The sequence below is a fragment of the Phoca vitulina genome, unplaced genomic scaffold (assembly GCF_004348235.1).
Source record: "Phoca vitulina isolate PV1807 unplaced genomic scaffold, GSC_HSeal_1.0 scaffold37, whole genome shotgun sequence".
Lineage (NCBI taxonomy): Eukaryota > Metazoa > Chordata > Mammalia > Carnivora > Phocidae > Phoca > Phoca vitulina.
Genome location: NW_022589740.1, coordinates 6,227,187 through 6,244,632, shown reverse-complemented (window position 1 = coordinate 6,244,632; position 17,446 = coordinate 6,227,187). Strand labels below are relative to the sequence as shown.

Below are 17,446 nucleotides of genomic sequence, written 5' to 3'. Positions count from 1 at the left end.
GGGGGAGATGACACTAGTTTGATAGAGCTGGAACATGAAGTGTGGCGCCAGGAAGGACAGAAGTGAGCAGGAGCCTCGTCCATCAGGCTTTATTGAAGGAGATGAAATCATTCTAGCTAAACAAAAAGACATTTAATTTAGAGAAACAAGGGCTTAGGAAATCATTGAAAGGGCTTTGTAAGCAGCTTCCAGTCTGATCTTTTTTTTTTTTTTTTTTTTAAAGATTTTATTTATTTATTCATTAGAGACAGAGAGAGAGAGGCAGAGGGAGAAGCAGGCTCCCAAGGAGCAGGGAGCCCGATGCGGGACTCGATCCCAGGACCCTGAGATCATGACCTGAGCCGAAGGCAGACGCTTAACCATCTGAGCCACCCAGGCGCCCTCCAGGCTGATCTTTAAGGAGTGATCCCCAAAACAACCCCTCCCAATGACCCTCCACTGAAGCCACCATCTCTTTCACGATCAGAAGGTGGGGAATCTGGAAGCTACTGCTGCAGCTGCTGGCTCCGGGGCCACACACTTTCCTCTAAATGGGTGTTTCAGTCCTAGCTCTCAATACCCATGAAACTATGGACCAGTCCCTGGGAACTCTGATGCCTCTGTCATTAAAAAGAAATAATAATGAATTTAAAAATCCAAATGCATTCATGACAGAAGGATCAGAAGTGATACCTCTGGATCATTCTGGCTTTCAAAAGCATTCCCTGGTCCACCTGCTTGACGGAAACTCTCCAGCATCTAGCATGCATTAAGACTTGCTACCTGATAGCATTAAGTCTTCCCATCCATTAACACAAGATGTCTCTCCATTTACTTAGGTCTTATTTAATTTCTTTCAAAAATGTTTTAGAGTTTTGTCTTTCTTGTGCCTCTTTTGTTCAATTGATTCCTAAGTGTTTTATTGTTGTATTTGAACAATTAGGAATTTTAAAATATTATTCTTGGATTGTTCACTGTTTAGAAATGCAACTGAGTTTTGTGTGTTGATCTTGTATATTGCAAACTTGCTGAACTTCTTTATTAGCTCTAATAGTTTGTTATGTGTGTGGATGGGATCCTTCGGATCTTTCATATACAGATGTAAGTATTTTTACTTCTTCCTTTTCAATCTGGATGCCTTTTATTTCATATTTTCTTCATAAATCCTTTGGATAGCACCTCCAATACTATGTTGAATAGAACTAGTGAGAGCAAACACTTCTGTCTCATCCTTGATCTTAGGGGGAAAGTTTTCAGTGTTTTCCCATTAAGTATGATGTTAATTGTGGTCACCAAGGATTTTAAGTAGTAGACTGAAGCATTAAAAGATTGGAAGACATGGAGATGCAGGTTAATAACTTAGAGATTTACTTTCTCTGCTTTATAAACTAAGGTCAATTACATTATCATTATATTTAGTGTCTGCTAAGTTTTTTGGTATGTTGTGTCTCTCCACACTTTATACTCTCTACAAGGAAGAGGCAGTTCCTAGCTTCCTGTTTCCAATGAGATCACTTATCTCCCAGCCCTCTATACCACCTCTGTAGAAAGACAAAAGCAATTCCTCATCACCAAGAGAACAGTTTCCAAGAGAACTTTACTCACCACGTTGCTGTCAAACCACCAAGAAGCACAGAAGAGAATAATGACCCAGTGGTCCCACACTTTCTAGCTAGTTGTCCACTTTCCTCATATTCAGGATTTATCCCATCATGCTTCACACTTCTGTTAACCTCACACACTGCTAGAATGTCAAGCCCCCCAAGTCATTCGTTGATCTGACCCAGCATCCCATAATTCCTTGACCTCCAACATCCCTGTGCTATATACCTAGTCTTTCCCTCCAATGCCTTGATCTTGTATCAAGTTCCCCTCATCCTCTTTTATATCAGAAATCTGGCTACACTTAATGAGCCCACTTCTGCAGGCCTCTCAACTGAATGTCATTTTTTTATGATACTTCTTATGTATCTACCGCTAATAACAAATTATCATCACCTTAGCAGTTTCAATCAACACAAATTTATTGGCTCATAGTTCTGTGGGTGGGCAGTTCTTTTCTTCATGACTGGCTCCTTTTTCACATTCAAATATCAGTTTAAAATCACTTCCTGATAAAGCTGCCCCCACCATTCCATCTTTAGCCTCCCAGTGACTTCCTCCCACATAACCCCATTTTCATTCTCCACGTAGCTGTTTCATTGTCTAATATTTTCGTTTAGTATTTATGTCTTAGTATATTACAAGCTCTCCACTAAAATATTTACTTGGAGATTTTTCTCCCCTTTATCTGGCAACTTTACCAAACTTCATTATTATACCTAAGAGTACTCTCAGTGGATTCTACGTAGATAATCAAACATTTGAAAGCAATGACCATTTTGTGATTTCCTTTCTGGTACTTTTTTTTTTTATTTTTTATTGTTATGTTAATCACCATACATTACATCATTAGTTTTTGATGTAGTGTTCCATGATTCATTGTTTGTGCATAACACCCAGTGCTCCATGCAGAATGTGCCCTCTTTAATACCCATCACCAGCCTAACCCATCCTCCCACCCCCTTCCCCTCTTGAACCCTCAGTTTCAGAGTCCATCGTCTCTCATGGTTCATCTCCCCCTCCGATTTCCCCCCTTTCTGGTACTTTTTAAAAGCTTATTTTATTGTCTAACACTTCCATCACACCATGGAATAAATAGCAGTGAGAGTAGGCATCTATGTCTTATTTTTTAGTATTAGATTAATATTGGGGTGCCTAGCTGGCTCAATCAATGGAACATGGGACTCTTGATCTTGCGATTGCGAGTTCAAGCCCCACATTTGACATAGGGCTTACTTTAAAAAAATTAGATTAATATCTCTATTGTGTGACCATTTAGTGTGATGTTTGCTATAGATTTGTGACACAAATAACTTACCATATTAAGAGAGTTTTTAACACTGTTTACTAATATTTTTTATCACAAATGAAGCTTGAATTTATTAAATTAATTTTCGGCATCTTCTTTAGTCTGTTAATGTGTTAAGTGAAAAATTTTATTCATGGGTATTCTGTTAAACTATCCCTGCATTTCTTTGTTAAACTGACTTGGATATTGGTAAATATTGTTCTAATAAGCTAGTATACTTAAATTGTTAAGAGTTTAGTATTTTTCACTTCTTTACTCTTATGGGAGATTAATGTATGGTTGCTTTGCTTTCCACCATATTTGGCCATCAGTGGCATACTAACCTCATGGGAATGAATACTGTGCCTTAGAAAATTGACCCAAATACTCTAACTCTGAATCAGTTTTAATAAGACTAGAGTATCTGTTTCTTAAGGATTGATAAAAGTCTCCCAATTAACTATCTGAATCCAGTAAGGAAAAAAAATGGCGTTTAAAAAAATTCTCCAAAACTGTACTCTCTCTTCACTTTTGGAAATGCTTTCCAAATTATTGGCTGGTTTCTGGCTTGATAAAACTGCACACCAGGACTTCTCTGGTCAAGCTGCCTAAAAACAAGGCAGAGGAAGGAAGGGCAGGAGGGAAAGTTAAGTGCTGGGTCATCCCACTTTGAACTATATTATCTTTATTACCTCTAGAGGAGTCTAAAAGGATAGATGCAAGATTATCTGTGACTTTTGCTTCTTCCTTGTCCTTGTCCATTAAGTCCAAAGGCAGGAACTGATTAAGGCTTAAAAGCTACTTACTCTCATTGTAGAAACCCCTGGTTTCTGATGTTCATCAAGTTCCCATTATCCCGTGACTGGGAGAATCAGCGTCCTGAGGCACTAACTCCATTAATACTTTCCCATAAATCAAAATGCTTATTTTAACCTATTTCTTTTTAAATTTTTTATATCATGATCTTTTAAACTTGTCTCTTAATAATCAGATACCGGTTCTGAAGTAGATGGACCTTTTGCTTTATGGTTTCTTTTCTAATTAAGATGAAGGCAGGCCTTAAGAAATAGACCCTATTGCCTAAATAGTGCCACCAAGAAGAACTTCAGAGGAACTCTTAATTGTTTTATGGCAAATAATTCCATATAGCACATTACTTCGTCACTTTGGTTTGCATTTCACAAATGATTAATCTTAGAAGACACACCAGGAGGTTGTCCTGCTTGAACCCAGCCTTCTGGATATTTTAATGAGTTATGACTGTGGTGGGTATTTGGTTGCACCTGCTTCAATAATTTTTCCAGATGAAAATTTATGTGGTCATGCTATATGGCGTAGAACTTTTGGTCTTGTCTGCACATATTCACTCTGTGTTAGCACAGATGGAAATTTTTTCCTTATGATAATATTGATCCTGCCTTTGGGTCTTTACTCTCCATCCTGACCTACAGTGTTCACACTTCCAAGCAGAATATGTGTTCATGAGTGCAGGGGTAAGCAGGGGAACAGGTTAGGGCACAGAAACTAGTTCTATTCAGGCATGCAACCTTCTCCCCCATCACCATTTTTATAAGAGAACATCAGTTGTGCACCTAGCTCAATTAACAGGAAAGCATATGACTCTCCACTCAACTGGCTACACCAATGTCTGCACAGAAGGAGCTTATTCAGAAACATAATTTTGAACTCTCTATTACCCAATATCTACTAAAATATGGGCTAACAGTAATATTATTTATAAAATCCTGTCTTCCAGGCTTGACATTCTAATGCCTACCCCTACATTAAAAAGACATGCATCACACATCCATCCTTCCTTCTATACCTCTCCTCTTCTTCCCCCCACTTACCCCCTAAGTTTTATGGAGACTATGAATTATTTTCCCATCTTTGCATTGGTGGCTTAGGACTAAGCTTGCAGCTGATCCTTAAAAAGCACACAGCACAGCACCACGTTTGCTGCCCTTGTCTTAACACTGGCACCATCTCATATCCGTGCCCTTTTTTTCTCTTTATTTTCCTACTTGTAATTTGGTTTTCTTACTGTGCCTTATCTCAACCTTTTTAAGTCTCCTCAATTTAGTTTTGGAATAAAACTGGAAACAGATAAATAGCAGATCTCCCTGCCTCTAAAATTGCTCTCCCTAATATTTACCCTCCCCCATGGCTGTTGAGTGAATTTTCTAGCATACTCTTTATCATGCCACTGCCCTCCTTAAAACTCTTCAAAGGGTCTCCATAATATACAGAACTGATTCCAAATGACTTGCATAGGCCCTCCAAGATCTCTTTCTCCAAACTCACATTTCCTATTTAGGAGGCAACCTGGCAGAGGAGTTAAGAGTTCAAATCCTGGCTTCACCAATGACCATATACGGGTAACTGGACAAATTATCTAACCCTTCTGGGCTCAGTTTTCTCACCTATGAAAATATGATAAGGGTAACTACCATACAGGTTGCTGAGAAGGTAAAAAGAATTGTTATACATAAAATATTAACAACAGTTTCTGAGACTTAGTAAATGGTTAAAGCATATTAGCTATTGTCATGTGTCTTTACTCCCTTTGCCATTGTGATCTGTTCATAACAAATTACTTGGAGTTACCTATTGTTCCCTCTACATTAAATACTTCCTATAACATTCTTTTGCCAAACCCAACCCAAGTATCTAACCTCTGCAAATGGTAGACAAACTATTCTTCCTAATTCTTCCACCCAACCCAACCTCCCCAAACTGGGAACCTGAACTGAACAACTTTTACTCTTCCCAGTATACTTTGTGGAGCACCTAGCTCACTGAATTTCAAATATATATTTATCTATCAGCCTCTCTTATAGGATGGGGAACTCATGAAGGCTAATTACAATTTCATCTCCAGGACTCTGCACTGTGTCTAGAACAGAGTAAGCTCTCAGTAACGATTTGATAAACTATGAATAAATGAATGAGCAACTGAATGAATGATGGTACTCTGATAGGTATAAATAATGTAAGCAAAAGAAAGAATTCAAGAAAAGAATAAAAGGGAATAATGAATAATGGTGGGGGACACAGAGGAGACTGTGTTTTAGCAAGCAGTACAAAAATATGCTGAGATTTAATGAAGATCAAATAGATAACCATGTACATTTCGTTTTAAAGGCAGTGCAGTTCTAAATGGAGAAGTGCCCCTTACTGGGTAAGTGCCTGCTTCTAAGTAAATTAAATGTGTATCTCTATAGATTGTACACATTATAAGAGCCCTGCATATACTGTTAGTTCCTTGAAAGCTACTCAAAACTGCAAGTTCAAAAAGATGAGGAAATGTTCCCATGGGAAAATATTATGGTTAATTATATAAAAGGAACCCTTCTTCACAGAAGATTTATATTATTGCAGCCCTCAGTGTGATATGGCCACCCTGGTTTTATCCTCAGTCACATAAATATCCTTTCCCTTCGTCTGCCTCAAGGTGTCTTCAAGGGGGTTCTTGGAAGCTACACATATTACCTATGGCCAAGGACCCATCAAGATCATTGTTTGATCCAGAAATATATGATCATGAGCTCTTTACAGTCTAGCCAATGTATTTTCATAAAACTTCTCCTTCAACAGGTCCACTGCAACGTATGTCAATAAAACAAAGCCTTACCTATTCAATTAAAAAAACAAGAAGTCCCTCAAAAGCACATGCTAGGAAGGAAGGCAGGCAGACACACACACACACACACACACACACACACACACACACACACAGAAACTGAATCAGATGGCCATATTCACTTTCTTGGCTGAATCAAGCTAAGTGCCTGTCCTAAATTAGTACAAGAAAATCCAGATCATTTAGAGATTACTGATTATCACAATATGAAATAACCTTAATCAGAATTTCATTATACACTTATTTATTTATTTGATTTTTCTGGATTGAGGCATGCAAGTTTGCTGAGGAAGAGTAAAATACTTAGTTCCATCTTACTGCTGTAAAATATTCCATTTTATGAGAAGTTCACCATTAAGTTACCCATTCTACGTGGATGGGCACTGGGTTGGTTCCAGTTTGGGCTATTACAAAGAGTGCTACTACAAACATTTGTACATGTCTTTAATACACATCTATCGGCATTTCTATAATATACCTGCTAGAACTTCTGGGTGTGAGTATGTACATGTTTAGGAGCTACCTCCAAGCAGGTTTCCAAAGTGGTTGTAACAATTCAGTATATGTGAGGTTCAGCTGCTCAGAATTCTCACCAACACTTGGTGTCATCAGCTTTTAAAATTTTACCCATTCTGGTGTGTGCATAATGATATATTACTGTAGTTTTATTTTCCATTCCCCTAAAAACTAGTGAGATTCAGGGCTTTTTCTCATGTTTATTAGCCATCCAGATATCCTCTTGTGAAAACCCTACTTAAGCTTTCGTATATTTGTCCTTTGATACATCTGCCTTTTCTGTATTGATTTGTAGGAGTTCTTTACATATTCAAAATAGGATGGCTTTACTATATATATATATATATATCAAACACCCTCCATACTGCATGCTGTCAGTCCCTGTCAGTATGCTTAGTAATTACCTGCTGTTTGGTTGGATGCTTCCCATTCATGCCAGTAACTTTTTACCATGAACTTCTCTGTCTCTTTACTCAAAAGCTTCTGGCTCAGAAATAGGCTTAGCCGATGTTCAGGGTAGGTTAGGAGTGCCAGAGAGTTAATGCCCTTAGGAGCATTCTCTCAAAAAGTGGAGACCCACCAATACTTCCATAGCAAAAACCCAACCCTTGCCAACAGAAATGTAGGTTGAACTATTTGGAATAGAAGGTCTTTTTTTTTTTTTTTTTGAACTCTTTTAAATTTTATTATGTTATGTTAGTCACCATACAATACATCATTAGTTTTTTTTTTTTAAGATTTTTTTTAAATTTATTTATTCGAGACACAGAGATACAGAGAGAGAGAACATGAGCAGGGGGAGAAGCAGAGGGAGGGGGAGAAGCAGGCTCCCCACTGAGCAGGGAGCCCGATGCAGGGCTCGATCCCAGGACCCTAGGATCATGACCTGAGCCAAAGGCAGACGCTTAACCATCTGAGCCACCCAGGCACCCCAACATCATTAGTTTTTGATGTAGTGATCCACAATCCATTGTTTTCGTATAACACCCAGTGCTCCATGCAGTACATGCCCTCCTTAATACCCATCACCAGGCTAACCCATCCCCCCATCCCCCTCCCCTCTAGAACCCTGTTTGTTTCTCAGAGTCCATAGTCTCTCATGGTTCATCTCTCCCTCCGATTTCCCCCCCTTCATTTTTCCCTTCCTTCTCCTAGTGTCCTCCATGCTATTCCTTATGTTCCACAAATAAGTGAAACCATATGATAATTGACTTTCTCTGCTTGACTTATTTCACTTAGCATAATCTCCTCCAATAGAAGGTCTTAAATGTGTGTGCCACGCAAACACGTCTATACACTGCAGAGTGCTCACTAGCAAGGTCTTACATTCTCCCTTCCGTAAAACTCCATCACAAGCTACAAGCAGAGATTATTAGTCACTTGATGTGTAGGTGCAGATAAAAACTAGCCAGTCAGGCAGAGTGTTGTTTCCCATTAGAGTCCACTCTATTAATAACAACTAGTTGTCATCTAAAGACTCAGCATGGCTGACTGAGCAGTCCTGAAGTCTGAAGATTACATCAAAAGTTCTGGTACCTGTTTCTTGATGCTCAGTATATGTGCCAATGACCACCAGCTGGACGCTGTGAGTGTATTCACCTGAATTCAGTGAGAACAGTGCTTGAAGACAGAGCACTGTAGTTTGGTAATGACTTTTATAAATGACTTCAAAGAATTGAATAACAGGGTTCTTTTAGGTTTGATTTTTATAGAATAGATAATAGCCTAAACAAAAGATATTGAACTCAAGAGGAAAGACAAAATCGGAGAAATGGTCCATAGGAAATACAGCGAGTTAGGAGGCCTAGTTATTAGTTTGGGAATTTGCCTTTTTTCCACTTGTATCCCCAGAGTCTAGCACAGATCTGGCATAAAATATTTTTGAATGAGTGAATAAACTAATGAACAAATAAACAATGCAACATGTTAAAATGTGTTAAATACCTGGTATCTGAAAATATGTCCCATGTAAATCAATGTTTTATGAAAGTGAAGGATCCTTCTAAGAACTAAATCTTTTGGGGGGTTTAATCACTTCTAATAAAATCTTTCTGAAAAGGACTCCCACTGGGTAGAAATGCTTATGCCAGTGGACAAGGTTTAAAATCTAACATGAATAAACATTTTACGTCATATTAGGACATAATCTTGCATTATCCTATGCTATAACATAATGTCCTCCACAATCATTCACTGAATACATATTTATTGTTTATGTCTTACATATCAGGTATTGGGCTAAGTCCTGGGAATGAAGTGGCTTACAAATTCATGTGATATAACTGGAGAGAAAAAGCAGTCTCATAAATAAATAAATAATAATACAATCTGTTAGAAATATATTATTAAAAAATAAAAGTGCAGTGAGAGATTACAACAGTCCTGATAGAGTACAATGACAGAACACACAATTCAACTCAGCACACATTTATTGACCACCTACTCTGTGCAAGACACTGTTATCTGACTTAAACAGAAGGCAAATATGAAAAAGACAAAAATGCTGCTTTCAGGAGAGCTACAATAATGAATCGTACAGACAGATGACACATTTGAGAGGGATTAGAGAGTCACAGCAGAACAAATGTTGACTATGATTAGTAAATAGGATCATTGGCTTTTTTTTTTTTAGGCACCCAACATTTTTTTTTTTTTTGCATGAATGCTAAATGAAAATGATTTTACAACACCACTACTGGTTACATTTCAAACATTCCCACCATTACCCATCTCCAAAACAAAATCACTAAATTGCTACCAAGTTTACTATGTTCTTGGAATGGAAAATTTGCTTGGAGATTACTTCATTCTTTTTCTCTTTTTCAAAAGTGCATCTCGTAGTGCCAGCTGCTTTTCTCGGAAGGAATGCTTGTTTTTTGCCCGGACATTATGGCTATATCGCATCATAAAGTTCTTCTGTTTTTTCTTCTCTTTATTTGTGGAACTGGAAAATGGGTTCATTTTGGTTTTCTTCCTCACAAATTCTTTTCGGTCTGTCTTTCCAGCCATTGCCGTTGCTAGTCTTGTCTCCTTGTCAGACTTTGGCTTCTTATGAAGGCGTTCAATGTCCCGAAGAGAAAGTAACTCACCCCTGGGCTCCTCATCACTATCGATTTCAATATATTTCCTCTTTTGGGCTTTCCCTGGGGCAGCGTCGAGTTCTTTCCTCATTTGGGCCATGCGGATTTTCTGGAAGTCTTCCTGAGTTAAAACTCGGCTCGTGCTAATGGCTGCAGCTTTGGCTTTCCGCTCCTCCATGGGCATGCTGTTGAGCTTCTTGGATATTTCTTGCTGTTCTTCATCAGAAGAGTGGTACACATCAACCCACTCACCATCGGCATCTGCCTCCTCACTGAGACTGGTACTTTCCCACCCATCTTCATCGTTTTCAGCATCCTCTTCTTTTTCAACTTCTAGAACTTCTGCTCCTGGAATGTAATCTTTAGCATCTAATTCTCCATATTCTTGCACTCTTGCTTCTATGGAGGCCTCTGTAGGCTTACCCCGGAATTTCTTCTGCAACATCTTAGGATTCAGTGTTCGGAAGAGCTGAATCAAAGTTCTAGCAGACATCATCACATTCTTATCTCTGTGTGTTTTATACTGAGCCAGGTCTTGGAGAAGTTCTTCAGTCATGGCTAGAGGACATCGAGCTGTTATCTCTTTTATAGCATTGATTCCTACTGTCATGACCTCCCCAGAGTTCTTGTCGGTGACAAAATTGTTGGCCACAGTCATGAGCACTGATTGAATGATCTCTGGGGGTACTAAGTGATGAGATGCTTGGGCAGCAAACAGAAGGATCTTTGTTACTTCTCTTTGGTGGGGCTGCAGAAACCTTTGCACAAATGGATAGAAGTTAAAGAGAAAAAGCTCATGAATTCCCACCAATCTGGAGATGAGGTTCATGAGCATCATTTTCACCTCAAACCTTGCTGTAGAGCTCTCTAGCTGCTTTAGTAGTTTTTCTGCAAAATCTTGGGGATCATGAATCAAATGAATAGCTTAAAAGTTAAAGACCTCTGGTTTTTTCTTCTTTTTTTGTTTCTTGAGCACTTTCATAGCCTTTTCCAACCTTTTCTTGTGTTTGAAACTTTTCTTCCCTGTGGCATATTGCACTAGAAGATCTCTTGCTGTTGGTCCTTCATCCTCAGATTCTGAGTCGCTGTCCTGTTTCTCCTCTTCATCTTTCCCAAGGAAAAATGTCAAAGCAGCAACTAATATCTTGGTGACCTTAGAGAAACATGCAGTTGTGATCACATTGACAGTTTTGGCATCATTCCAGATGTTTCTTCTGTAGAGTTCAATCATCACATCCAAAGATATCTTGGCTGCAGTTGCATTGCTGTCTCTTAACATGGTGTACATGAAATTCTGCAACACTATATTCACTTTATTGTTCTTGTATTTTGCATTTATATTCTTGATATCAGTGACAATATGTGTGTATAAAGTCTTTCGCAGAAGCTTATCATGGCAACACAGAAGTTCAAAGAAGAGTTCTAGCAAACTTGATGGGTTGATGAGATTCTTATTTCTCAGCAAGATCAAAGCTTTGCAAAATGTCATTCGAAGATCTGGATCCAAGACAGTGTGATTGTAGGAGAGAAGATCTTTCAGCTCTTGAGGAAAATTACTTAAATGTTCTGGATAGCAGTGACCAATCTGTGCCATAAACATCACCAGCTCTGCCAGTTCTTTGCTAGGTTTGTTTGGTTGTAATTTGAAAATCTCCACATTGGATTTGTAGTGATTATACTGCTGTAGAAACTCCTCGACGTAGGCTGGCGGATCCCGCTTGATCAGATTCTGTAACTGCGGCAGGTTGCTGGGCAGCTTGTTATTGTTTCTGTTAGAAATGCTGGCTGCTGACTGGCTCCGCAGGGAACAGTTTTAAGAAACCCCACACTGCCGGCAACCACCAACCGTGTCCAGGATCATTGGCTTTAAAGGCAAATTTTCTGTGCCCAGGATTCAGCTCTAGCCCTTTCTGAGTGCCCTTTGGTACATTACTTAGCCTCTCTGAGAATGACAACGGTTATCGGGATTGCATGAAATAATAAATATAAAGCCCTTGCACACGGTCTGGTATACTATAAGCATTCAAACAATGTTAGCTACCATTATGATTATCCTTACTATGAGTGTTATGCTACACATGAAAAACTGGAATGAGAGTGGGATTTCCATGGCAAAGAAGCCCAGTTAGCTACAACATAATACTTTTGATACCCAGGTCAGGTATCTGAACCCTCAATGAGTGAATGGCTTCTCATTCCTTTTCACTGTCATATGCTTTCATTCTTGCTAACTGCCATATAAGTGCTTATACCACTTCACAAAGACCTGTGTGAGATTAAGAGTAAATAAGACATAAAACATGTATTTCTGTATTGCATGAAAATTCTGCAAACAAGACCTATCAAATATGTGAATGTATCGGGAATAATATATTACTACAAGGAGCATGACAATGAAAGTCCGAGAAGTATGCATCACTCTTTTCCACCATTACTAGAATAGTACTTCTTTTAGGCATCCATGTTTAGAGGAGTATTGAATAAATTAGACAGAAGATCAGTAAAAATAATTCAATGGATTAAAAAACAGCACATGTGATGATACTGTCCCATCAACAATACAACCTAAAAAAAGACTGAATTGTACTCCTGATATGGTTGATTAAGCTCCTATAGAATCAACCTTCTTACTGAAAATAAGTGTAATTCTGAACAAAATATAAAAACCATCCATCAAAAGCAGGAAAACACCAGAGATGAGTTGAACCATGGGAAGAAAGGAATGGCACTGTGCTGATTCTCTCTTTTCCAAAGCTTCTTGGCTGACAGTAAGACCCCAGTGTGCCATTCAGGGTGGGCAACACTTTGAAAGCAAACAAAAAGTAGTCTTTCTGGCTTGAAGAACAAGAAGACACAATTTAGGATAACCACAGCTGCCAGACAGAAAGGGGATAATCCCAGAAAGAAGGCAGACAGAGAAGGGGAGGCAATTCTGTGGATGCACTCTACAAATACCTGCTGACAACTAAAACACACACATTGAATGAGACACACAAAACTGTTTAGTTGAAACAAATGAGATAGAGGCTTCCAATCAAGAAACAAAAGTTTAGAGGTGCCTGGCTGGCCGGCTCAGTTGGTTAACCAGCCCACTCTTGGTTTCAACTCAGGTTCTAACCTTAAGGTCCTGGGATCAAGCCCCATGTCAGGCTCCACGCTCAGTGTGGAGTCTGCTTGAGGATTCTCTCTCTGCTCCTCCCTCCACTCTCACTCTCTCTCTCTCAAATAAATCTTAAAAAAAAAAAAAAAAAGAAACAAAAGTTGGAGTCCAACAAAGTTACTTCCCTGCTTATAAAAGAGAAAATCATCTTTGGAAAGATGTTACAAAAATTAGAGGCTCCACGATAATACCATTCACAATATTCAGGATACAATCCAAAATTATTTGACTTATAAACAAACAGGAAAAAGTAACCAGATTCTCAAAGAAAAGACAATTGGCAGAAAATGCCCCAAAGATGATCCAGATGAGGAATTAGCAGGCAAGAATTTTAAAGCAGCTGCTTATATATGCTTAAGGACATAAAGTAAAAATAATTGCAATGGATTAAAAGGAAAAATTCAGAGAAATAGAAACTATCAAAAGAATAAAAAGAAATTCTAAAAATAAAAAATAAAATATCTGAAATTACAAATTTACAAAATGGAAATAATAGAATGAGATGACAAGAAAAACAGTCAGTGAATCTGTAAATGAATAAAAATTATCCAATATGGAGAAAAATATTTTACAAATTATAAAAAAGGCCCCAATGAATTGTCTTAAAATATGAAAAGATCTGGCATACAGGTAATCTGAGTCTCAGAAGGAGAAGGGATAGAATACAAAAAGGAAGATATTTAAAGAAATAATGGCTGAATGTTTCCCAAATCTGGAAATACAAGAAGCTCAGCAAATCCTAAGCAACATAAATACAAAGAAAGTCATGCCTAGTTAACCTTCTGAAAAACAAATATAGAAATCTTAAAATAGCCAGAGAAAAATAACACATAACATACAAGGAAGAGCAATTTGAGTTATCAGTGACTACCACCTCTAACAATAGAGTTCCAAAAGAGTAGAACATCTTCAAAATACTAAAAGAAGAAAAACAGTCAATAACCCAAAATCTCATATCCAAAGGAAATATCCTTAAAAAATGAAAGCAAAATTAAGATATTTTCAGATAATGGAAAACTGAAAGAATTGGTTGCTAGCAGACTTGCATGATAAAAAATGTCAAAGAAGTTATAAAGGCTGAGGGAAATTATACCAGATGGAAACTTAGATCTTCAGGAAAGAATGAAAAACATCAGAAACGGTAAGTATATGTTTTATTTTTTATTTTTTTAATTTAACTTATTTTGTTTAAATTCAATTATTTAACATATAGTGTATCATTAGTTTCAGATGTAGGGTTCAGTGATTCATCAGTTGCAAATAATACCCAGTGCTCATTACATCATGTGCCCTCCTTAATGTCCATCCCCCAGTTACTATATCCACCCACCCACCTCTTCTCTCAATGCTTTAAAATATTAATAGTTTAAAATAAAATTTTAAACATTTTGTTCTGAGGTTTATAACATATGGATATGTAACACATATGACAAATATAAAATAAACAATAAGAAAGTAAATGAAACTGCATGGCTGCAAATTTTCTACATTTTACATAATGGTACAATAATAACTCTTAGACTGTGAAAAGTTAGAGTGTATGTTATAATTCCTAAAGAAATCCTTAAAACTGCAGAGGCATAGCCAAAAAGTAAGTAGATAAATTTAAATGGATTTCTCAAAAATATTCAAATAATCCAAAAGAAGGCAACGAAGAAGGAACAGAGGAACCAACTACAGAGGAGACAAACAAATAAAATGACAGACCTAAATCCAACCATATCAACCATTACATTAAACGTTGATGCACTAAGCACTAATTAAAAGATAGGGACTATCAGAATTGATTGAAAACCAAAACCCGGGGGTGCCTAGGTGGCTCAGTCTTTAAGCATCTGCCTTCAGCTCAGGTCATGATCCCAGGGTCCTGGGATCGAGTCCCGCATCGGGCTCCCTGCTCCACGGGAAGCCTGCTTCTCCCTCTCCCACTCCCCCTGCTTGTGTTCCTTCTCTCACTGTGTCTCTGTCAAATAAATAAATAAAATCTTAAAAAAAAAAAAAAGAAAACCAAAACCCAACTACATGATGTTTACAGCATTTTAAATATAAAGATACAGATACGTTGGGATAAATTTATATCCATGTATATAAATGTATTTATATATACATGCAATCAGTAAGCATAAGTCTAGAGCAGGTGTACTGATATCAGATAAAGTATCTTTCAAGAAAAAAGATATTACCAGAGATCAAGAGAGTCATTTGATAATGTAATAGGGTTATTTCATCAGGAAGAAACATAATCATAAAAATGTATGTGCCTAGCAATATAATTTCCAAATACACAAAGCAAAAATTGACAGAAATAGACAAAAAAGTAAACATACATACATAATTTGAACAACACTATAGACCACCTTGACAGACTGATATTTATAGAACACTCACCCCCAAACTGCTGAGTGCATATTTTTTTCAAGAATACAAAATGTAGTTTCCAAGACAGATAATATCATGGGCTGTAAGTGAAGTCTTAAATATTCTGAAAAGTATGAAATCATATTGAATATGTTCTCTGCCCACACAGAATTAAAGTAGAAATCAATAACAATAATATATCTATTTTTCAAAGCCCTAAATTCAATATTTAGATAAAATGGATAAATATTTTTAAAAACACAACTTACCAAATCTGACACAAGAGGAAATAAAAAATCTGAAAGTCCTATATAAATAATAAACTTTTGTCATCAAAAACTTGACCACAAAAGAACTTTTTTCTCTTATATATGCTCAGATAGTTTTCCTGGTAAATTGGATGCTGAACATTTAAAGAAAAAATAACACCAATCTCATAAAACTGCTTAATAATACAGAGAATACTTCCTGAGTCATTTTTGAGGCTGATATAACTGTAATATTTATTCAGGATAACTTCTGACAAGCAACAAAAATAGAAAATTACATACCAATTTCCCTCATGAACACACACAATATTTCTTCCTTTCTTTTTTCTTTGTGAGAGAGAGAGAGAGAGAGAGGGAGAGGGGCAGAGGGAGAGAGAGAATCTTAAGCAGGCTTCCATGGCCTGAGTCAGCATAGAGCCTGACACGGGTCTCAATCTCTTGACCCTGAGATCATGGCCTGAGCCAAAATCAAGAGTCAGACACTTAACCAACTGAGCCACCCAGGCACCCCCGGACACAAAATTACTTAACCAAATAAAAGTAAACTGCATCATAGTATATAAAAAAGATGATATATCATGACCAAGTAGGATTTCTCAGGAATGTAAGGCCAATTTAACATTCAAGACTCAATCACTGCAATTTCCATATGAACACTGTAAGGTTTCAATTAACAAAGAAAACACATTTCACATAATTTAATAATTACTGATTATAAAGACCCTTAGAAAACTAAGAATAGGAAGTCTCTCAATCTGAGAAAAGGGACCTACAAAAAAAAAAAAATTTCAACAAACATCATACTTAATGGCTTAAAAATGTGAGTAGGCAAGCCACAGACTATAAGAAAATATGCTCAGAACACACAATTGGCAATTTACTCATACCTAGGATTTATAAAATGCTTCCACAATTCAATCATAAACAGACAAATAACCCTCCCCTCAAAATAGTCAAAAGACTTAAAATGATTCTTCACTAAAGAAAATATGCACAGCAAATCAGCCCCTGAAAAAGTGCTCCACATCACTAGTCATCAGAATTAAATTAAAACTCCAAGAAAACACTACTAAAATCTGCCAGAAGATATAAAATTAAGAAGACTAAGGAGCAAGATGGCAGAGGAGTAGGAGACCTAAATTTTGTTTGGTCCCAGGAATTCAGCTGGATACGGATCAAACCATTCTGAACACCTACAAACTCAACAGGAGATCGAAGAAAAGAAGAGCAACAACTCTCTGAACAGAAAAGCGACCACTTTCCGGAAGGTAGGACGTGCGGAGAAGTGAATCCGAGGCGATATTCGGGAGGATAGACGGCGGGGGAGGGGCCTCCGTCGGCCGCTTCTGGCAAGTGATAGAGCCACGGAGCACAAAATCGGAACTTTTAGAAGTCGGCTCCGCTGAGGGACGTCACTCTGGTGGCGAAGTGGGGGGTGGAACCCTCGCGGGACAGTGTGGTCTCAGGACCCTCGGGGTCACAGAAAGACCGGGGGTGCCTGAGTGCGGCAGAGCTCCCAGGTATCGGAGCAGGGAAGCCGGCTGCAGAGAC

The 17,446-nt window shown here is 37.8% G+C and overlaps 1 protein-coding gene and 1 pseudogene across 2 annotated transcripts in view; both read right to left on the bottom strand.

Annotated features, from left to right (window-relative positions):
• Nucleotides 1-17,446, bottom strand: part of LOC116646688 (histone-arginine methyltransferase CARM1-like) — a 281,582-nt gene that overhangs the window by 191,709 nt on the left and 72,427 nt on the right. The window lies entirely within an intron of this gene.
• Nucleotides 9,653-11,891, bottom strand: LOC116646687 (annotated as a pseudogene).